This window comes from Harpia harpyja, chromosome 11 (assembly GCF_026419915.1).
Source record: "Harpia harpyja isolate bHarHar1 chromosome 11, bHarHar1 primary haplotype, whole genome shotgun sequence".
NCBI classification, from domain to species: domain Eukaryota; kingdom Metazoa; phylum Chordata; class Aves; order Accipitriformes; family Accipitridae; genus Harpia; species Harpia harpyja.
Genome location: NC_068950.1, coordinates 13347146 through 13370407, shown reverse-complemented (window position 1 = coordinate 13370407; position 23262 = coordinate 13347146). Strand labels below are relative to the sequence as shown.

Sequence of the window (23262 nt, the reverse complement as noted above, 5' to 3'; positions counted from 1 at the left end):
TTTTAGAACTGAAAAGCCAGTTGGAGAGCACAAGCACAATTGTCAGCAACTTGCACCAGACAACTGCAACCCTTCATAGTAAAGATCTGTTTAGCCATTTAAACGCAGCTGTTCATACCACCTTCACTTTGAAAGCTTTTTCCACAAACAGCAAATTCCCAAAGTCGCACCTAACTGCTCCTAAGAAAATAACAGAAAACAAATTCCAGCATCTAATCTGCAGCAATAGCACAGGACTTAGCAGCTGCTCATTTAACTATAAACGAGCAGCAATAGTGCCCTCTGTAAACCTGGGAATTCCAACTAAAGCTGTGTACAGCCTCCCCGGCCACCCCAGTTGTCTAGAGATTCACAAGAGGCTTTGACAGGCAAACTGCAAACCAGCTGCCAGGATTTAAACAGGTTCTTCATAGGCCACTGTTTTCTGAACACTTTGTGAAGATTTCTACTGAAATCAGGGGCCACCAGAGGCCTTAAACTTCAGAACTGTTTCCAATCATCAAAGTAAATTACACTAACAGAGGTTATTCCTTTCTGCATCTCTAAAAAAACAGGGAAACTGCTGGACAGGATCAGTTCTTAGATTCAGCTGGACCATGGCCAGACCTGAACCATCAGCAGAAGCTTCAGAGTGAAAAGAAAAAAAAACCACCACATGGGGTTTGGTCTCAAGGAAATGATTCCTAACCCTCAATTTTGAAAGGGCAGAATAAACCCAGATCATTTATGTCACTCCCAATACCCTTGCTCTTGAGCAATTATATGCAGGCATTTCCATAAAAATTTTGTTTCGTTATGATCACTAGAACATTACGATATCCCTTCTTTAATCCTGTCAGCCCTAACAATAGCTTGAGGCTAGAAATTACCCTGGGTTTATTTATTTGGTTTTATCTAAGGAAGTCTGAATAAGAAAGACTTTAACATACATTCAGTTCATAGTTTTCATTCAAGGCAGCTCAATACTAGAACAACAGGAACAAGACATCTTTATCATAGAAAGCAGGCAGCCTTTCAGACTTAAAGGAAGATCTCTAACACACATCCACCATTATTTCTCCTACTGCAATAATAATTGCAAAGACTTATTTTTATTAACATTCTATCAGCCAAATTCAGCTGTGGTGTAAATAGGCAGATGGGAGGGAAGTAACATTGTGTTTATAGACATAACTGTATAGCTGGTTTGTTATATTCAAGTTTATTTTACCTCGGGTCCTACTTAAAGTAGGAGAACCTTGGTAAACAAGCCCTGACATACCAGTTTTTGAGGAACTGTTGCAAACTTCAAATGCAATCAAGAAAAGGCAACAGTGAGGATTATCCAAACACTGTCATGGAGAGGAAATTTGTAAGTCATAAAACAGAAAATACACCATTTCCCCTAACTGCACAGTCAACTACCAACAAGTTACCACGCTCATTTTAAGATGATACACAAAACCAAGCTGAGGATACTGCTCTATCTGCAGAAATAAGAAAATGGGTTAGGCCTAGGATAAGAAGCCTGGTTCGAGTTATTTGTCTAGCATCCTAGAGGCAGAGTTCCAGTTCTCCAGATCATCACTCAACTGGTCGACTGGCTTAGACATGAGATCATCCTCTCTTTTCCTATAACCCCCCACCTCATCTATTTCAACATCTGCAGGGAATACATTTGTGATCCTGCAAACAACAGTCTCTTTGGCTACAAAGCCGTAATGAATCCCCAAGCACCATCTGTCCTCCATGTTGAATGAGGCAAGGATCATGCAGACAGACAAATATGCAATCATATAATTAACAACTGTATCACAAACACACATGCACAAACTACAAGCTAAAGACATACAGGCAGAGTCTCTGAATAAGGAGAAAAGGGCCAGGGAGCAAGAAGACCCTGATGTGATACAGAAAGCCTAATATCCTGGTTTTCTACTCAGCTCCAACCAACAGCATGACAGATCCCACCCTAGTCATGCTGCTATTTCTCCAAATTGGAGCTCTTGGTTTGGTGTCTTAATTACAGTCTTTCAGTATGTGATAAACAGAAGCAGGTACCCAAAGACAGGCATCCAGTGCTATTTATTTCAGACATGTGAGTGTACCTGGGGCTGGCAGATGGACAGGTATCCATGCTCTGCCAGAAGCCAGCAGGACATCTGAAGTGGTAGCAGACATCTGTGTTTAAGAGACTTGAATACTTATGTCATTTACAGTGGATTTAATTCAAATCAGAGTTACCTGACCCTAGCATAATTACACCACACCCTCTGCAAGCCTGCACTACATTATCAATGGAGTTTGGGTTAAGCACGCTAATATATTTCTGTATCTAAAATCTTAGTGCAGCAGAGGAGCCAAAATACAGCACAAACAAAAGCTCATGAAGAGCCGCAAAGAAAGTCTTGAAAAATATTTACTTCAAACACCTGCAGTAAATAGAGCTGTGATCCCAGAATTATCTCACTTAACACTGCCACTATACATTGTCCATCCCACAAAGCCTAATGGAAAAATCATCAACTAATTAAGGACTGTATCACAAGCACATACAAAGAACTGAACTCAAGCTGAAGCTGGTGGCAGGCCAACCCTTGATAGATTGCAGGAGAAGTAGTGCCTCTAAGCAGATCTTCAAGGACACTTTAATATTATTAACACGTATTGTTTTGTTTCCCTGATATCTGGTGGTATTGCATCGTCTGTGAACTGTGCCATTCCCAGGGCTGATAGCATTCCTTCCTAAAGGACTATCAAAGCACATCGCAGGCAGTGCCTCTGCAACACCACAAGCATAAATTCTGTCAATTCATACAGAACCACCAAAATTAACTAAACCAGCAAGACTGATTAACGATATATTTCTTAATGTTTTATTGACAAATGTCCAAGTCTACAAATTATCCAAGTTTACAAAATACCAGAGCAAACATAGCCTCTTGAACAGGCCACAGTTTAGCTTGGTCACATAATACAGAGACAGCTTTCTACTAAATTCCTAAGTCTCACTTTCACCCAAAAGTCAACACTACTTTTGTCAGGCCAAGAGCATTTAATTGTCAGGCACAGTTTCAGACATCAAAAGTAACAAGCTATTAGTTGATTGGTGGATTGCTGTTTAAATCAAGACTCTTGTGTGATCTTAGCTCATTTTCACTTGTGGTGACAGACTGAAATGGATAAGGGATTACTGTCTCTAAAGTCGGACACTACCAGAGCAATTCCACAAAAAGAAGTTACACACACACACATGGACAGCGATTATTACTGGAACATTTTCATTCTCAGTGTTGATCCAGTAAACTCCTACAGATAATTCAGTTTTACAGGATATATCGAGGACAAAAGACAAGAAGAATAATGAGATGTTCCTATTTCATACTGAGTATGAGCTTACTCCACAGTTTGTCTTACTGAGCGGAAAAGCTCTGAAAATGAGTAAAACATAACACGGTATAAGTATCACCACCAGAATACGTCCTCAAGATTGTAAGAAAAATCATAAAAGGGAGATTGTTTATATCAAGCTGGCCAGTTCTTACAAATCAAAGACACAGACAATTAAAAAAAAGTGAATAAGTGCGACTCACTGGTACAGTCATTAATGCTTAACCTAATGTGATAAGAGGTACAGAATAAGCTAAATATTGACTCAAGCTATTGGTATGAATGTCACCATCCATTTTTATCAAATCAGATTACAGAATTTTATTTGGTTACAGATTGATCCTGTGATTGTATAACAGAAATAATAAATAATCTGTTTCTACATGATTTTGCCTAGCATCCTGGAAAATCACAGTAATGTTATTTCTTAATTTAGGTCTTCCCACACAAGAAACAAGGTTTATGCCTTACTTTGTGTAGAGCACCCATCACTCCATTTTCAACAAAAATGAAAAAGTATATGCTTCGCTGACGTGCACTGACTGTTCTTCCCATGCCTTGCCAGGAGAGCATGGGTGGAAGGAAGGAGTCTGAGCAGAAAAGCAAAAAGCTCAACCTTTGTGCCACATTTTTGGAGGATGCTCTGGGGTGAAGTTTGGCAAGGAAGTTGACACAGCATAAACAGCTAGACAGGAGATTTTAAGATTGGGAAACCACATTTGACTTCCTGCTAAAGAGAACGTAACAGATGAAAAGATTGTGAATCTCTTTTTGAAAGATGACCTGTCAGCCTGTAACCAATTACTGAAACTACAGGTGACACAGAGTAACTAAGATTTCCTTTCAATGGAAGGAGAGTACTATAAAATACCCTAGCAGGGCTGAAACTCTGGAAACATTGCAGAAATCTTGAGCAAAGTGTCCTGGTTTCAGCTGGGATAGAGTTAATTGTCTTCCTGGTAGCTGGTACAGTGCTATGTTTTTGAGTTAGGTATGAGAAGAATGTTGATAACACTGATGTTTTCAGTTGTTGCTAAGTACTGTTTAGTCTGAAGTCAAGGATTTTCCAGCTTCTCATGCCCAGCCAGCAAGAAAGCTGGACTGGCACAAGAAGTTGGCACAGGACGGAGCCAGGGCAGCTGACCCAAACTGGCCAACAGGGTATTCCATACCATGTGACATCACATCTAGTATAGGAACTGGGAAGTGGGGGCGGGGAATCGCTGCTCGGGGACTAACTGGGTGTTGATCAGCAGGTAGTGAGCAATTGCACTGTGCATCATTTGTATATTCCAATCCTCTTATTATTATTAGTGTTGTCATTTTATTAGTGTTATCATTATCATTATTAGTTTCTTTTCTGTTCTATTAAACTGTTCTTATCTCATCCCACAAGTTTTACTTCTTTTCCTGATTTTCTCCCCCATCCCACTGGGGGCGGGGGGGGGGGGGGGGCAAGTGAGTGAGCAGCTGCATGGTGCTTAGTTGCTGGCTAGGGTTAAACCACAACACAAGGTTAATTTACACCTTATCTATTGCTGGAGGCTACTTTAGAGGCCAAAAATGAGGAAGACAGAAGTGGTACAATAACCAGGCCAGTTCTCTATATACAGCTGCCCAGCACCTCCTGGAGAGCTCCATGTTACAGTAACCTCCTATGACAGGAGGCAAGCCTTACTGAGTCAGCAGAAATTAGACATGCTCCTGAAAGAAACTTAATTAAGCTGGATTTAGTTCAAGAGGAAGAAGAAAATCCCTACCTTACATTCTACAAGGAATGGCCTTACTAACAGGAATATTCAAGAGGCTGGAAGCATTTCTGCCTGAATACCTGCATCTATTTCACATTGGTCATGAAGTTCCCAGTACATTTCCTAACCAGCCGAGTACTGTATTTTCACTATGAACACTAACTACAGGCCTGAAGGAAGAGGCAGCTGATTCAGGGCATGATGGTTTATCTTACAATTATACTGCTTACGCAAAGGCAAGTTAACAAGAAACACTCACTGCAACAGTTTGTGAGAAGTTTGGTCAAAAAAACATGTCATCATACATAATTTTACTATATGGCAAACTTACAGAAATATTAGAAAGTGGAACTGAGTAAATCCAAAGTAAGGAGTTAATGTATTCTGAGAATGAAAGAGTTTCTTGAGTTAATATCTTTACATAAAACTTTTCTCCAATGTCTTGTATTTCACTTCACTTGAAATTGCACTAGAACTAAAAATCAGCCTTGAATGTAAAAAAAAAAAAAAAAAAAAAAAAGGTAATTTGAGGGACTCCAACAATATTTTTTAAAAATGGCAAAGATCGCTGTCTTTTTCTACAGAAATCCAAGCCACAAGACAGATCAGATTAGGTGGCAGAGTCTCAAAATTTGTCAAAAAAAAAAAAAATCTCAAGCAGCTGATCAGTAATCCCCACTGTGTAGGTCAGACAGCCTGTAGCTTATGTGGGAACCAGCTAGCTTGTTTTTCCAACAAGAAGGCCAAAAATCAAAGAAGAATGTGAAAAATCTGGTGGAAGTTCCATAAAAAGAAGAATTATTAGGATATATTCCCTGTAAAAACAATTACAGTACACTAGTCAAGTCCACCTATTATTTATATCATTTCAAGAAGATCATCTATGCAGGCTATTTGTTATATGCACACTGCAAATAAGAAAAAGCAAGATTAAAAAATGCCCAGCATTTCTGTACATAAGGATTTCAGAATGTAGTTATTCCACAAATAAACGTTTTATGTATGACAGTCACTCGTTTAAGTGTATTCTTACTTTTCGAAGCCCAACTTAAGGCAGCAGAGAACAAAAACTCACACTTCAAGATAATGGGTGCGCCAAGTACCTAGTATGTTTGAGGTGTCAAGCCAGGCTCTCCAAAATGGAATAACTCAATACCAGTGGCAGCTTTAGAAGTGCTGCCAAAAATGAAAACAAATAATAACTGCTAAAATTAAATTATATACATCTCAAGTGCAACACCTGACTGGACAGAGTTGTTTGTTGAATATATTTCTTTAAAACTTAGGTGAAGGGAAGAAAAAAAAAAAAAATCTCCCCTGCATTTCATTCTTACCTGGATCTTTGACAAAACCTTTCATTTCCTCTACTGTGCTGCAGTGTGCTGGTCAGGAGCTGTTCCCTGCCAAAACCACCAGGAACCCACTTTAAGAAGCCTCATTGGTACTGTGAAAAGAACTGTTGCTGAATGTGTTAGGGTACTACATTTAGACTCCAAAGATCTCAATCCAAATCCTTTACTCTCCCTTGGTGACAACAGGGATGTCATCCAGCTCCTAAACATTTCTGGGCCAATGCCTTTTAAAGATTACGCCTTTTGGTTATTACATATCTTTAACTTACCTACACCTTCACTCCTTTTGCTTCCCTGCTGTAAGATAGGGATGGTTTAAAATAAAACACTTTAGGGAAAATATTAGAATAAAATTTTATTTAAGTATTTACGTTTGACTTTCTGGGGAAGAGACAAGCATGCAAAGCTGCCCAATGCTCTCAGGCTGCAATTGCAGTTGACAATCCTTCTGCATTACAGTTATGCAGTGGTTACACACAAAAGAACAACCACAATAACAGCTAAAAATGCAAGGAGCTAGTGAAATTAACAGCTGGCTTTGTTCAGATAACACATGTCAACAATAAAACAAATTTAGCTGAAAGTTAGGCGAATGTTTCCTTTAAATATCTTTTTTAATTCTTTTTCAATTCAGTTAGTATCCAGAGCAAGTTATCCAAACTGCTCCTTTTTTCCAAATTTCCTGGCATTTCAGTGCCAACTGTAATGCCAGCCAGCACACACAGGCTACTGTCATGCTGGCACTGGAGGGATGGAGAAAGGACTGCACACAAAAGGTGTGTTTCATCATCTTACACTCAGTGTCTGTACAACATGACTCAACATTACAACTTTTATGTTCTGGTTTGGGACTGTTTACTCAAAACATGAGCTCTGGTCACTGTCTGCAATAAAGGGGACAATTGTGCTGCACTTCCTTTGCTCTATATGGTCATAACATTAAAAGCATGACAAAGTAGTTAGAGTGACTCAAGGAAATTTGTCAGGACTTTCTAGTAAAAGTAGTCATGAAGAAACTTCTGACGCTGAGATTTTTCAGCCTCTTTTACATGACGTGAGTAAAATTTATATGGAAATATTTTATGGCTATTGCCAAGCTGGAGTCTGAGTAAGTAACATAAATGTATGTTTCACACAAACACATAGAGACAAAGGCAAATACAGCCATCCCTACTGCATATATTATACTCTTGAGGGGAGAGACTAAGTGGTAAACTTGTACTATGAAAGATTTCTTTGTATTTTTCATATATAAATAATTTTATAATCAACTGATTTAATAAATAAATACTAGACCTAGCAGGATAGCCCAACTGCCCTATGCATTTTCTTGAGAAGTCTCCAGTTGGACACTTTTGCAGTAGAAAGTGCATCAATACCAATGGTCTTCATCATGTATCTAACACCTGGCTTCCACACAAAGCCACACGGCTTGGCGCAAAGCCTGCCTGACCCCACACAGCCAAGCCTCTAGCCAAAGAGGCCTTCAGTCCAGGATTTGAGCAGTTACAAAAAAGCTCCCAAGTTCAAACGCCAGCTTGTGTTTGAAGGCAAACTTACATCATCAAAGCATTTACTCGGGGCTTTTGATTTTCCTCTATGAATTCAAGTAAGACTTTGTTGCAGCTCCTCTGCAGGCCTCCTCTCCTGCCTGGAAAGAGTAAGCAGCAAGCTGTCTTCCTGCTCGGAGACTGCACAAGGGAGTGGCACGTTATTCTGCCCCTTCTTGAGTTTCCTCTTTCTGTACCATGCCTCTCATGACTTCTCTGAAGCTCTCTCTGTCCCCCAGTCATCTCTGCCAGCCGTGCTCCAGTCAACAAGTGCCTGCGCCTGCTCTTTTCCCAGGCCTACAGTGGCAGCATCAAAAGGGCTTGAATATTCTGCTCCACCATTTCAGCTGAGTTCAGAGTAACAGCAGCAAAAACAGCAAGCTGCTGTAAGAGCTGTAGTGCAATCTCTCTGCTGATTTAGGAAGAAAGTTTTGAACTGGGCAACACTTGCTTCATTTTCAGACAACTATCTCAAGTGCTACTGTTATCAACAGAGTGAAGCCCCAAGAGGATGAGGGGAAGGACCTAAACCACTATTAATGGATGCACAACATTACCAACTAAGGTTTTGGAGATGGGTTAAAACTGAAAATAACATTTTGATTTAATACAATTATTGGAAATTTTTCTACTTATCATAAGCAAGAAAATATGTCAAACCTTACTGTAATCTGATTCTACCAGTACTAAGAGGTTAGCTACACCAATGGTTACATAAAGCAAACAAAAACCACAAAACTAACAAAAAAGCAGTCACTGCTAACTACCCAGACCATAAATGTGGCCTTCAGTAATGTGAACAATCAATCTAATACACTAAGGACCCACAAACAATGACTCAAGAAGCAAATGGACAGCAATCAAAGCCAGGAAGCAAACCCAAATTTACATATTCCCTTGTTAAAACAGCTTTGCAAAATTAGGGACATAAGGGGGACTTTTATGCTCTGCTCTGAGGCACAGAGGATCGGTCAGCCAGAGAAAGTTCAGCAAAACTTAAATGAACTATGACTACTCTCTTACCAAACTGTCTAAGCTTTTAATTTAACTATTTCTTAAAGACACCAAGGGCTTACTACCTCCCTTGCAAACTCAAACTCTCTCTCAGCATCTTAAAACACCAGTTGATGTGCCAGCTCTGTGCTGAAAGGGAAATGACTGACATATTACAGGACAAAGGAATACACAGTGGAGACGTTCAAGCACTTTTCAACAAGACTTTTTCTTCAGAAAAATGTCAGTTTGTCAAAGCAAAGAGCTGTCATTAGAGAACTACAGTTTTTTAGTAAAACTCTTTTTGGGAGAGTTTAATCACACTTATACTCAAACTGAAGTTAATTCAAAACAGCCAGTCTGTATGTGGCCAGGTCACTCTCAGTTGGGGGAGACTAATGTTCACCTTCCCACACTATTCATTTCAGAGCAGGCATATGAATTTTGGTCTCCCTCATCCCTGATGCTTGTTCTTTCTCTGGCCCTTCATTTATGCACAAAAAGTGATACCAAGAAGCAGGACTGCCCCACAACCAACCATATATTCTGCTCTAGCATAAAAAAAAAAAAAAAAAAAAAAAAAATCAGTCAAATTCCTCATCTTGAATATATAGAAAACAGGTTGGGCACTGCTCTCCACCTGCGCGCACCAGTGTGTTAGCCAGCACTGTCCTGCTGTGCTCCACTTAACACCATTTTTTCTGAGCTTCTTTCAGAAACACACAGCGTTACAGCTGATCATAGACAGACCTACGTAAAGCAGTAATTTTAAAGAGAAGAAGGAACTGGAGGGAGAAGCCAGGCTCGGTTCATATGATCCTCCTTACTTTGCACTCACTGGTAAAAAAAAAAGTGTTACAAGCAACAAAACTTGTTTTCCTTCTGCTTTCGCCATATCAAACATCTTTTTTATGCTTGCATTATTTCAGTTCCTAAATTATAAGAGATAATCCTCAGAAGCACATAAAAGATAAGCAAAAAAAAAAAACAAAACAAAACCCACCCATGCCTTAATTCTTTTCAGACAAACAAACAACACGTAATAAAATTCACCGTAATTATAGTGGCCAGTTTTTTACAACACTGTGGATTTGGGAGGGGAGAATGTCTAAGGCGAGACTACGAGACATGGTTTCAGGTTTTTATACATAATTTTGATTCAGATTTGCCTTAATGACTAGGAAGAAGCTGTTTTATTTCTCTATATCAAAAACACCCTTACAAAAATTAAACCTATATTCACTAAGCCACAGGAGAGTTGAGAATGTTGAAGAGCTCATTAAATTAATAAATTAGGGATTCTTGGAAAAAGGAATTTAAGTATAAAAAGCAAAATAATACTTGCAAGTATGTCATAGTTAAATGTAATTGGTCACTTACCAGGAAGGTCTGTGTAAGCATGTGCTATTCAAAGTGGAAAATGCCAGAGAAATGCAAGATACTGGCAGATTTTGCAATTAGTAAAGAACTGGTTTTCATTACTGTCAGCACAGACATCACACCAACATCCTACTGGAACGTTAAATTGCCTGGTAAAAAAAAAAAAAAAAAAAAAAAGAGTCTGCAAGTATCATCACTGAACACACACAAACCCATAAAAATAAACTGGATATAAGAAAAGCTAGGACTTGCTTCCTAGTATCTTCCTCATAGATGTTGTACAAGCTACTATTCTCATTTTTCTTGAGGTTTCCCACCAGCATTGTCCTTGATTCATAGTTGCAGGGTTTTGGTTACATGAAGAAAAAGTATTTTTCCACATAAGAGGACAGCCCCAAAACACAGTGGTCGTGAAAACTTAGCAGATTCATGCCTTTATCAAAAGATAAAGGGGTGTTGCACTAAGTGCTACGGTTAGAAACTCATTATCAATTCTCTTTGGATTAGGACGAAAAAGGACTCAAACAAAACAGCAGCATAAGAATGGTTAGTTTCATATTTTATAGATATTTCCCAGGTCAAGATATGATCATTACTGCAGATGTTTATTTAAGCAGGCATCCATATTTATGAAATGTTAAAGAACAGAAGTGCTTCAAAAGTGCATTATCTTTTACAATTCTCCATTAGAGGTTATTTTTAGAAGATGGTACACAAGACTAACAACCAGAAAATTTCTAATTAGTTACATTCCACAAGTCTACACAGTCACCTTCTCCCCGAAATGATTTGTAGTTCTGTGTTTTGTCTTCTTTCCTAACACAACTGCAACGTTGGGCAGCAGCTGCTGATTTTGCATAGAGTTACACTTTTGCATGTTGACTACAAAGGCACAATTTTTTCTGACAGAGCATGCAAAGTAACGGTTCAGGCCACAGCAAGAGCTTCTCAGTGTCTGGTACAACAATTGCCCATGAGTGTTGTTTGTTTTCCTACTGACATTAATGGAGTTTGGAACAGGCCAAAATTAATCCTCTACTTGGGGGCATTTATTTTTAGCATCCAATTGACAATCCAGTAAGTTAAATGCATGAAAAATACAGTTCTAGTAGTTAAGCCCTGTTTACAATCTATATCCTTGAGACACAGACACAGCAACAGGGAGGAAAAAAAAAAAAAAAAAAAGAAAAAAATCAACCAAAAAAACCCCCCCACACACACACTTAACCTACAAAGCTTTCCAAAAGCCAGATCTTTCTGTTTAATGGTCTGGCCAATGCAATGGACCAGACAGGATAAGACAGCCTATACATATGCATTCACTGTGCTTCTTACTCCATCATCTCCATCTACCCCAACATTCCACTTATCAGTCTTGTTCATCATGCATGTCTTCTAAAACGCAATCCCTTGGGGACTGTGACTGCCACTTATTACAAGAAATATACATTTGTACAGATCTTATTATAATCTGTATGTGTGTGCAAACAAATATATAACTTTATAATCACTGTAAATATAAAAGGATAATTTATTATAAAAGTGCACATTCCTATAGATCTTAGCTAAGGATATAAGCACTGTTGTAACTGACTGATAATACTACTAAGAAAAGAAATAAAAGTTTTACTGATTTATGCTGAGATCATTTTAAGGAAAATATTAGATAAATATCAAACATGAGTCAGTTCAATGGCTTTACTATCAGATAACCACAAAACACACAAATGTGACTGAGTGAAATCATGTATAGTTCTGAACTTGGGTATGTGGAAGATTTGACCCTATATTTTCTGTCTCCTTCCTAAATCTGCATATTTAGGGATGGAAGCTGGAACAATGGAGACACAAGGATTCTTGTTTGCAAAAAGCCTACTTTATATCTTGAAAATATGCTTTCAGCATCCTGAGGTGATGAAAATAAAAAATGAGCAACATTTAATTTAGTAATTAAGCCTATAAACGTCTGCCAAAGTAGTTTTGTTATGAGCAGACAAAAAGCAGCACTGTATTCTTTGCTCTAAGCTCTAGAATGCACCATTACCAATGCTACCACTCATGTGAAAGGAAATTGCATCTCAAAAGAGTGCTTGCAAACAGAGCTGTGCAGCCCGCACAAGAGACTACTGCGCTCAGACACACAGACACCAGAGGCAGGATTCACCTCACTTAACTTCAAACGCCTACCATATAGAAGTCTTCATCTGTGCTTAGCCAGCAGAGAGAGAAGCACTTCTAGCACAGAATTTATGTGGCTTGTTGGATATCTGCTTTAGAATCACATTAACTTTACCCTGGAAGTGCCTGTTTTTCCTCCAGGGATTACTTGTAGAGTCTGGGCAACTCACTCACACACTGACTTCTAAAATTCTCTATTTGTCAGTCCAGATCTCAAAAGCTTCTGTCACTGCACACACCAACAGTCTTGGAAACCCCAGCACACAGCAAAAGCATGAGCTGAGATGGAAAGTGTCATCTCAGCAACCATCTTTATGGGAAAGGAAAACGTATTGGGAGAAAAACTGCAGTGTCCGTGCCCCTGGCAACGCCTGCCAGCTGATACAGGACCAACACAGGCTTCAGAGTTACCAATGGCAACAGCTCATGGCTTTCATCATGAACCTTAGAGAAAACGAATAAAATCTGTACAGTGATGGCCACATCATCTATCAATATATGTCTGATATTTTTCCCCTCACCAACACTGTGGTCTTTTTTTTTTTGTAGAAATCATCTTGTTCTATACAATACTTTCATGCTGAAGAACTAATTGATATTTCTCAGGAAAGTCCACCAATTCTCACCTGCAATATTGCCACAGTATTTTCCATTTTAAAAAATTATGCTAAAGTTTAAATGTTCATTAGTTACTTTTACTTTCCCTACAACCTGTTTAAAACAACAAAATTTTTTTTTTGGAGCTTCCTGGTGCTTTGTTTGCTCCTGCTTTGTGGACCACTTTCACATCTCCTAGAGACCATCTCCTGTCCCTGCACCATGGGCTGAGTAACACTGCTCCAGACGTTGACACACAGGCTACTGGAAGTTGGTACAGTCAGGAAATTTGTATCATTTCTCTGAGGCAAACAGTAAATGAAAGCCCTCAGGAAAGTCTGAATACCGGGGTGGTTTTCTGTTTTTTTGGGTTATGTTTTGGGTTTATTTAAGGAAAAAAAAAAAAAAAAAGAGAGAGTTCTTTTGAAAGTATTCTGTTACTACATCACGTTATTATAACCTAGGGCAGTGATGAGATCATTTCCATTACTAAAACAGGTTCTGGGATTTGTTTTTCAGACTAGTGAGAAAGGCGCAGTTATATCAGAGGCATAGTGAACACACACAAGAGTTCATCACCTCTCAGGAAGATGATAGCCAATTCTGCTGCCACTGTCCATGAAATCAAAGAGAAATACTTCCACAGATTACATGGAGCTTCTGTTTAGAAAGAGGCAAATGAAAAAAACAGGCGAGTTGTAAACTCAATTTAAAAATGTGTCTCATGACTGGTCCCCTAGGTTTTAGCTGGGAGCTGAAACACCTGCTGAACCATAGCTGTAGGAAAATACTTGATTTTGTTGCTTAAATCATCTCTGGACTGTAAGTGACAAATTTTTGACATGTACTTGTCTTTAAAGCAACCACTGAAACGTGGGCTTCCCCGTCAATGTCAAGTAAACAATTAGTCAAGAATTTGGTTCTTCTCCCTGAAGGTCAGTCCCCTTCTTAGGATACTGCCCTGAAGGATAAGACGACTTTGATCCACATCAGTGCTTTTTATCAGGTAAAGAATAAATTTGAACTTAATCTCCCATCTCACAACTCCACGCACTAACCATGGGCCATACCTGTGCTGGTTCTGGCTGGGATAGAGTTAATTTTCTTCACAGTAGCTAGTATGTGGCTGTGTTTTGGATCTGTGCTGGAAACAGTGTTGGTAATACAGGGATGTTTGTAAGCACTGCTCAGCAGTAATGAAGAATCAAGGCCTTTTCTGCTTCTCACACCACCCCACCAGCAAGCAGGCTGGGTGTGTACAAGGCGCTGGGAGGGGACACAGCTGGGACGGCTGACTCCAACAGACCAAAGGGCTATTCCAGACCATATGACGTCATGCTCAGCGTATAGAGCTGGGGGAAGAAGAATGAACAGGGGGGACATTCAGAGTGATGGTGTTTGTCTTCCCAAGTAACTCTTGTGTGTGATGGAGCCCTGCTTTCCTGGAGATGGCTGAACACCTGCCTGCCAATGGGAAGTGCTGAATGAATTCCTTGTTTTGCTTTGCTTGCGTGCGCGGCTTTAGCTTTACCTATTAAACTGTCTTTATCTCAGCCCACAAGAGTTTTCTCACTTTTACCCTTCTGATTCTCTCCCCCATCCCACTGTGAGGGAGGTGAGCGAGCAGCTGTGTGGGGCTTAGTTGCCAGCTAGGGTTAAACCACAACAGTACCATACTCTGAGCTTCTACCTGTTGTGCTAGAAGGTTTCCATGGGAAACCAAGTATTTTCTCATATTTTGTAGTCAGTTTTCATACACTTGAACTTCTGGGTACAAGCAGGAGACACCTCCTTCTCTGGCTGCTACACAAGTCTATCTCCAATATTTTCCAGGCCAAGCCATTCAAGTAACTTAATTCAATCTGAGTTCACAGTTCCCAAGTCTCTAGAACGGCTCCAGTTCTACTGTCAAGGCTGTCCTCTTCCAACCTATATGGAAGTAACCAAAGTTGCCACATACCAGAATATTGCACATCAATTAAAATAGACTCAAACAGAGACATCTCCTATTACCTCTGAAGCAATGTGCACCTGGAAAGTCATTGCTACATTGCACTGTATTCAGTCCCTTGGTACTGTCAGGAATAAATGCCAAGGAAGAGAGTAGAGGCCACCCAAGATGTTGGTGAAGCCTGCTCAATGGCTTTGCAGGAATACTTCTGAAGGAAATAGTGAGGGCTCACTCCATACTCATTATTTTTCCCCCTATGTATGACTAAAAGTTATGAACTGAAGTATACTAAGGCAAAAAAAGATTGGCTGAAACATTTCCTACTGTAGCTATTTTAGGTCAGATGACAAAAGTCATCTATTCAAAGGATCATGAAAATCCAAGGACACCTTATGATAACTATGGTCAGTAAAATACATTCAAGTTAAGATGATATAAAGTATGCAACCTTAATGAACAGCAGCATTGGAATTTTTTGTTTCTTTTTTTTGGTCTAATTCTTCCAAGAAAAACAAGTCATAAACAGCACCTGGTGCCAAGAATCAAACTAGTATTTTTCCAGTGTAGATTAACTGGCCATGCGTGAGGAGATTAAATTATGTGATTCAGGCATAAATAAGTATTTCCATTTCTCTTTTGTTATGTATCCCTGCCATAGCAGAACAAGAGAGTGCAGAAAGGTGGTCATAAAGGGATAATGTGGTGATTTTGAGAGACAAAAATGGCAGAGGAGCACTTAACTCTACACGGTATATTCAAAACCTTCCCCCTAACAGAAAGAAAATAAAATAAGCATATCAGTTTTAGGTTCGTGTTTTCACTCTGAAATTCTTAGTAGTCTGAACAACTCTTGGTAACCACAAAGAAGCTGATCCTATGAATCAGTTGTTTCATACACTAAGTATCTGAGCCTACTGAGGTGCAGAAGACCATCTTCCTGCCAGGAACACGCACTGCAGTCAGAAGTCCTACCCACATCATTGCTCCTCACTTGGGATTAGATCTTTATCTAGTTGCAGAGTTTTCATGCTTTCATCTGCAAGAAGCCTCCAAATTGGAAGTTTCACACTCCACAGTCAGGTGGCCAAAGGGATTTTCCCAAAAGGTTTGACGCGAGGTGCCAACAGACAAGTTGTGACCAGCTCTGCAGGGGTCACACAGCCAACAGGTGCTGGAGCCTCAGCAGCTCCAGTTCACAGCCCCGCACAGCAGTTCAAACCCCCTGTCAGTGGCTGCTCGAGGGAAGGTGGCAGACTTCGTACCAACGCAAACCCCTGAGCTACTGGGGGGAGGGGGGGTGCACAACCACCAACACTGGAACTGGTCATACCACTGAGGCAGCAGCTTCTCCAGAGGTCAACCAGGACAACAAACTAACCTCCACCATTAAAAGTGTGCAAGTTTGTTCCCAAAGAAGAACACGTAACCCCATGAAAACAAGAGATTATGGTCTGTGATCATACTTCTAATATATGCTAATAAATGCCTGCTGTAAGTCACAAACAGGAACTCTTACGCACTTTTTTTTGGTATCAGACCCAAAAAAAAAGCCACTGTCACAGACATTTTGTGAAATTTTTCCTTAACAGTTGTACTGTTTTACTTCCCTATAAATTTCAAAATGATTGCTTCATCATGCATGCTATGCAGGGATAAGCAAATGAGATGGCAGAGTTCGCAGTAACTGTTGTCAAAAGCAGTTCCAGTGACACTGGGCAAAGGCAAGCACGAACCTAGCACCCCAAGACTGAGGGACTGATAATGAGTAATGCAGTTTACGTAACTTTTGCAGTCCCTCCTTCCACTTGCTGCACCATCACCACGGGCATGCCCTCGTACCTCTCGCCGCACACGTTGCGCTGCTCGGGCACACGTGGCGAGCGTTGAGAACGCTTTTTTCACCCCTCCCTGCCCCCTTTTACCTGGCGAAAGCTTCGTTTTGCGCGCGTATTGCTTGGGGAGGGCGGACGCCGTACGGCGACCGCGTTTCTGACAGAGAGACGAGCGGACAGCGCGCCTTCCTCGGCAGCCACGGCCGCGCTGCCCGCAGCGGGGCGCGGGCAGGGGCGGGCGGGCAGCGCGGCGGCAGGTGCCTGACACGGCGCCCGCGGAAAGACGCCGCTCCCCGCTCCCCCGGCCCCCCTTCTCGGCGCCCCTCACAGAAGGGGGCTCGATCGGCCCCCTGCCCTGCCGCTGGGACAGGGAGAGAGGGAGGGCGGCCGGCACCGCTCCTCACTGCCGCGCTCTGGCCCGCCCCTGCGGGTGCTTCAGCCGCCTCAGCCCGGGCCCTCCGCGCCCTGCCTGCCTGCCTGCCTGCCTGCCCGCGGGGCCGGGCGCAGCAACCGCGCACCCCCCCCGCCCTGTCAGGCCTCGCCTCGCCTCCCACCCCGCGGAGGAGCCGCTGTTGAACGCGTAAGAAGGAGGCACCGCGCTTACGGTCGCCTGGTGTCCCGCGGGCTCAGCCATCCCTCTCGACTGGGGCAGGGTCCCGTTCCCCATTGCGGGCATACGGCACTTTTCACCCGCGCGGCGAGGGAGGCGCCAGTCGTCAGCTGACCGCCGCCTCTTAAGGAGGCGTGAGGCGCCGGCCGGCCGGAGCGGCTGGGGGGCGGAAAGCGCCGGGGTTCGGCACGGCTTTCTGTCTTCGGCCGCTCGGGCGGAACGTACGGCGATGGCGAGGCGGCGGTCAGGCTCCACGGAGGGTGAAGGCAGTCTCGAGGAGCGGCCGGCAGCCTTAAGGGCGACCTGCCCGCCCAACAGCCGCGGCCCGCGCTCCCGTGAGGAGAGGGGTGGCGGCGGCGGCGGCGGCGGCGGCGGCCGGGCGGGCGGTACGGGAGGTGCTGGCCCTTCTCGGGGTTTCCCGGCTCTCCGCGGGGCCTCTTCACGAGCAGCGTTAATGTTGAAGCCGTAGAAAGCAACCAGGTACTGACTGTGACAAAAAAAAAAAAAAATTCATTTGTCTAACAGGCGGCTAAATGGAAGTTTGCGTTAAAATAACTTACAGAAAAAAATCCATATCTTCCATTGCTGCAGTGACAATCTGTGGATATTCATGTGGGAATAAATGTGTGTTATGCAATACTGTATTTATCTGCCCCCGAGTGCTGCCAGCAGCACTGCGTTGGGTGCTGTGGGACCAGGCGAGAAGCCGCTCGTCGTGGCCAAGCCCCTGCTTAGCAGCCGGTCCCCAGCGTGTTAGGGCGGCAGTGCGGTCCCCAGCAGTGCCTGGGAGGCTGAAGTGCCCGAGTCCTGCCTGTCACCGGTGTCAATCTCCCGACTTGACACAGCCGCCTCACCCCGTGACCGCTTCCCGATGCAGCTGGAAGAGCACCAGCCCTCTGGTCTGTGACCGAGCAGGATGCTTTGGGCCTCATGCCAGGGGTTTATCAGGACTCAAAAAGCATCCAAAATTCTCAGAACTATGGACAGGAACAGCAATTCTGTCCATTAAACACATTTGCAACAAATCCTTTTAAAACTGTCAGGTGATGCTTCCCTTCCCTTCCATGGGCTCGAATTACAAAAAAACGCATCCAAGTGGGAGAGTGACAGAATGAAATTATGGCCACATTGATGCAGAGATACCTAAATTGGTAGCACAGTAAATCAGTAAACCATTTGGATCCAGAAGCTCTGTACCAACAGTGTACACTAACAACCAGGGACAGGGGGTATTAGTTTGGGGTCAGTGCCCCATACTCATGGCTACACTGCCTGGGCCCAGCCTAGCATACCTGCATGGCTCTGCACTGAGCCACACACATGGGCTTGCTGGATGCCTGTGAGGTCTCTGTGTCTTGGTCCACATAGAAATCCTTTAGCTCAGTGAGAAGAAAGTCTCCGAGTGCAGAATCTGACTTCCAAGTAAGTATTTTACCATTCTAAGGCTTACAAATGCAAAGCAGCACACATGGAAGTCATTCCTTGTCACTGTAAGTCTTTTCACTGTCAGGCTAGTGCTTCCCCTCATACTTCATCATTATTAAATACTTTAGTCTGAACCACACCCCTGTCACGCCTTATTCAAATTATGCCACTGGCTTCTCATCTGGCACATACAAAGTTAAAAGTCACACATTTTGGCTGTGTGCAATGGCCTTTCCTGGAGGAAGGGGAAGTGAGAAGGAGTGGATTAAGGGAAGCGGCTGGCTGGTTTTGGTGGTTTTTAATGGCAACACAATTTTTATTAATTCTATCACTTTTGCCTTTTGTGAAGATTTAAGATGACCTTAAAGTCCCCTTCCATATTTTTTCTGTTTTTCTTTAAAGGATTTAAAACTGAAGTATTTTGAAATACACTGAAGTATGTTTATAAATTGAAGTATTGTATTAACTTGCTGCATCATTAACACCCCAAAAAATATCTCCCACCTGGGTTTGTGGACTTCACAGTGAGTCAGTGGGAGAACCAGACACACTTGAACCTCAGCTGCTGCTCACCCATAACTAGCGCTCTCACCATAACAGATCTCAAAGAAGCCAGTTCTTCTCTAGATGCACCAAAAGATGAGACTGAGTTTCACTTCGATGTTGACATCAAGCTCTTTCCAAATACCCAGTTTTGTTGGAATTTGCTGGGGCTTTGCGTGTACTTAGCATCTAAATAGGAACTAACTTCTTTCAAAAATGTAGCCATAAAAAAGCAACAATAAAGGTAAAAAAACTGCTTAAATGACAACTAGGACCTCCTCAAAGCACAGAAAAACAAAGGGTACACTTCCACAAGTGAGAGGTAAATAAGCGGCATTCACATTCTGTTAACAAGGTTCCTTAATGTGTAGTAAACTAGTAGCCACAATTAGAGGACAGCAAGCCACTCCTCAGTGCAAAGCAATGCAAGCCAGAAACCTCATTTTCTCCATCATCTTACTGGTCTCCTGCTATGATGCACTGCAAGAGCTGAGCAACTCTGGCCATTACTTTTAACCTAGTTTTCTGTCTCATCTTGTAAGGAAAAAAGGCATGGTAGGAAAGTGCTGTCCTGTAAGTGCTGCCACAAAGAAGGGCAAGCTTATGTTTAGAAAGCAAACCTAGGACTGCCAGCTCAGAAAGCGCTTACTTGATGTGGACAACCTCTTCACCCACTTCCTCATCATGACTATTTGAGGGAACATTAAGCAGAAAAATGCAGCAAAACCACGATGGTGTCATTATTCAGGTCCTTTTGACTTCCACGTCAACTGCTGTCTGAAGATCACCATCGACTTGTCTTTTGGTAGGAAAGGACTATTTAAAATGTGTCAGAAGAGTTCAATAATGATCTTGAGACATGTAGAAATGACAAAAGGCATGAATATGATTGTTCTTAGCAAGTTAGTTACTTTCTTCCCTTTGACTGGTGATTGACTGGCAAGGCTGAGGGTATGACCACCTTTCCTGTGCTCTAAATCCCCCAAATTGTCTTATTTTGAAGTGTCCAAGACACGTACTATATACTGCTGAGCGCTGGAGAGGTAGAGTTTCGAGAAGCTGCATATGTTTCAGAGGTGACCGTAAGCACCCACTACTCCAGCACAGGTATGAGCTGTGTTCCTGGGGGTCTTGTCACTCGACTTTCTCCCAGGCATCTCCACCCTGGCACACTCCTGCTCCAGCCACGTGCAGACTTCTGTGGAGCCACATGTTGCTCATAGGCTTGATTAGCTGTCCCTGAACTATGCCAAGGAAGGGTTATCTGCAAACCGAGGCTTAATCTCCAACTCTCTTTCTTGGCATTTTAAATTTAGGGAAAACACGATTCCCAGGGTATGGCTCTGGTTATAGTCTTTCTTTGTGATTTTACAGATAGCAAATGCAAAAATAAACACAAAACCCAGCAAGCAGGGGAACTCCAGTATTTCCATCAAAACTCCCTGACTTAGTTCTGAATAGCAAAACTCTGATTTCTCCCTGTCCAAGGAAACAAGGCAGACTCTTGATAAGGAGCTGACTAACTAGCCAGCAAAAATTCCTCTTCCCTTCTTTTGACACAAGAAGAAATGCTTTCTTTACGTTATGACTGTTCCTGTTATTTCATATAATATTATGAAAGTTATTTTTAGTCTTAATCCTATTTCTTCAAGAAAATTATGGGTAGGGTTTCATGATATTTTTTTTCCTGTGACAAAACAAGTTTAGCAGATGCTTTCCCTCATCTCTCATTCTTCCACACACACTGCAGGTCCTTACTTACCTCATCATGCCTGTGTAAGATTTTGTGGGGTGCCTCATCAACTAATCTCTGAATGATACGGGTTAAGAAACCTCCTTCCATTCTCTTTTATGTGAAGTTTGTTGGGTTTGGGGGGGGGGGTCAGACGATTTCAACCCACTAACAACTACCTGCTGCTGCTGTTCATTCTGCAATACCCCACAGTGTGAGATGTCAGTTCTGCCCTCCACTGATCAACACATGCTGTATATATGTTTCAATCTGCCAGAGCCCGCAAACCATGAGCTGCCGCCTTAGCTTTTGTCCCTGACAGCGGCTGGTCCGCAATGGAAACAAGCCATGAACTGCGGTGAGGCAATTAGAGGGTGTGGGAAACAGCATTGTGAAGTACAAAGCAGACAAAGGTCTTTTCTGAAGCAGACTTGGAAGGTATGACAAATTACAGAGGCTGTTTTAGTGTGCTGTGAGAGCGTCAAAGCTCAGACACAACTTTAGGCAAACCATGGAAAAGCAAGACCAGGCATATCAGGACAAACAAGCAACTAAGTAAACAAAAAGGAATATTTTGTCAGATGCTTAACACAAGCCCAGTATTTTCTTCCAGTCATTTTTAAGCACAGACACTTCACGATGTATCAGAAAAAAATCACCCCTTGATCAGGCTTACAAACCCCAGCTATTCCATAGAGGACTACCTCCTGCTCCACATCCCTGAGGCCTCCATGAGGCCTGAGACATTTGCTCTTGTCAAGATAAAATATGTCTCTTTCTGTGATGAAAATAATTTAATCCATTGTATATAACTCCACGACGGAGGGGGAGGGGGAGGTGTAAATCTTGCTATTGAGATTGCTTCTAGTGAAAAATAGCCATTTGCTTATCAATTGCATAACCTGAAATGGTGTAAGTGGGTCCCTGCCTAAAGCTGGATTTTCAGCTAGCAGCATTTATCCAGTGCCTCCTATCATTGACATTTGGCAGAAAAAACAATCTCTTAATTGCCAGTTTGCTCCTCTAAGACAATTTAACAGACATAACAGTACAGCAGAAAAGTGAAATTTCCTCTAAGCCAGTTTGCCTCTGCACTTACTCCCCCACATCCACATGCAAACATTTCCCCTATCTCTTAAAAAATAAGTAATCATTCTGGAGGACTTTCCACTGTGAATGAGGAAAATTTGCATTTGAAGGGAATTCTGCTCAGGTGCCTGATTACTTGGCAGACTCCTTCTTTCTGTCCCTCCTTCCACCTGCATGGTGGTTGTGGCCAAGTCACACATGACAGTTATGGAAACAAACATGAAGGGCTAAAATAACAGCAGGTTTCAGACACAATCCTGTGATCCTGAAATATCTTCTGAGAGCTTGAACTGCAGCACATTGGGTGAAACCTTCATATTAAGGAAGAAGTTAGTCTCTGTAATTGTTTGCTATTATATCTATAATGTCTGACCTCATAAAATGATAGGATTGTAGGATAACTCTGGCTGGAAGGTACCTCAGGAAGTTTCTGGTCCAATCTCCTGCTCAAAGCAGAGGCAGCTCTAGTGTCAGACAAGGTTGCCCAGGGCTTGATCCAGTGGGAACTTGAAAATCTCCGAGGACAGAGATGACACAACCTCTCTGGTCAGCCTGCACCATGGCTGGACTGTCATTGTGGATAAAAAGTTTCTCTTTAGATCCACTCTGTACCCTCTTGTTTCAACTCACACCCATTATCTAAGGTCTCCCTGTCATGTACTGCTGTGAAGGACCTGGCTCCATCTTCTCAATCCCCTCCCCGCAGGCAGAGTTGTTCTACTTCACATTGGATCGTGAACAGGTGAACAGCCGTGTCTATCACAAAGTGACACATCACTTGGATTCCTCCCAAATCAGTGCAACCCGAAGGGCCAGCTGAACACTCTGCATAGCCCACTTGTGAACTACCAGGTCAGTTTAAGTAATCTCACAGCAGTTGATATTTCAAGGTAGTTTTACATTATTTAAA

At 42.2% G+C, this 23262-nt stretch overlaps 1 protein-coding gene across 3 annotated transcripts in view; it reads right to left on the bottom strand.

The window, feature by feature from the left end:
* The window catches only part of PLA2G4A (phospholipase A2 group IVA), an 86079-nt gene extending 68389 nt beyond the window's left edge, over positions 1–17690 (bottom strand). The window contains exon 1 of one of the 3 annotated variants that reach the window (XM_052800984.1): positions 17558–17690. The gene's annotated coding sequence lies outside the window, so the exon portion shown is untranslated. Of the gene's footprint in view, positions 1–10395; positions 10519–17557 lie in introns of those variants that run through there. The other 2 variants (XM_052800986.1, XM_052800985.1) reach the window with 2 other exon arrangements.
* Between the last annotated feature and the right edge of the window lie 5572 nt (positions 17691–23262).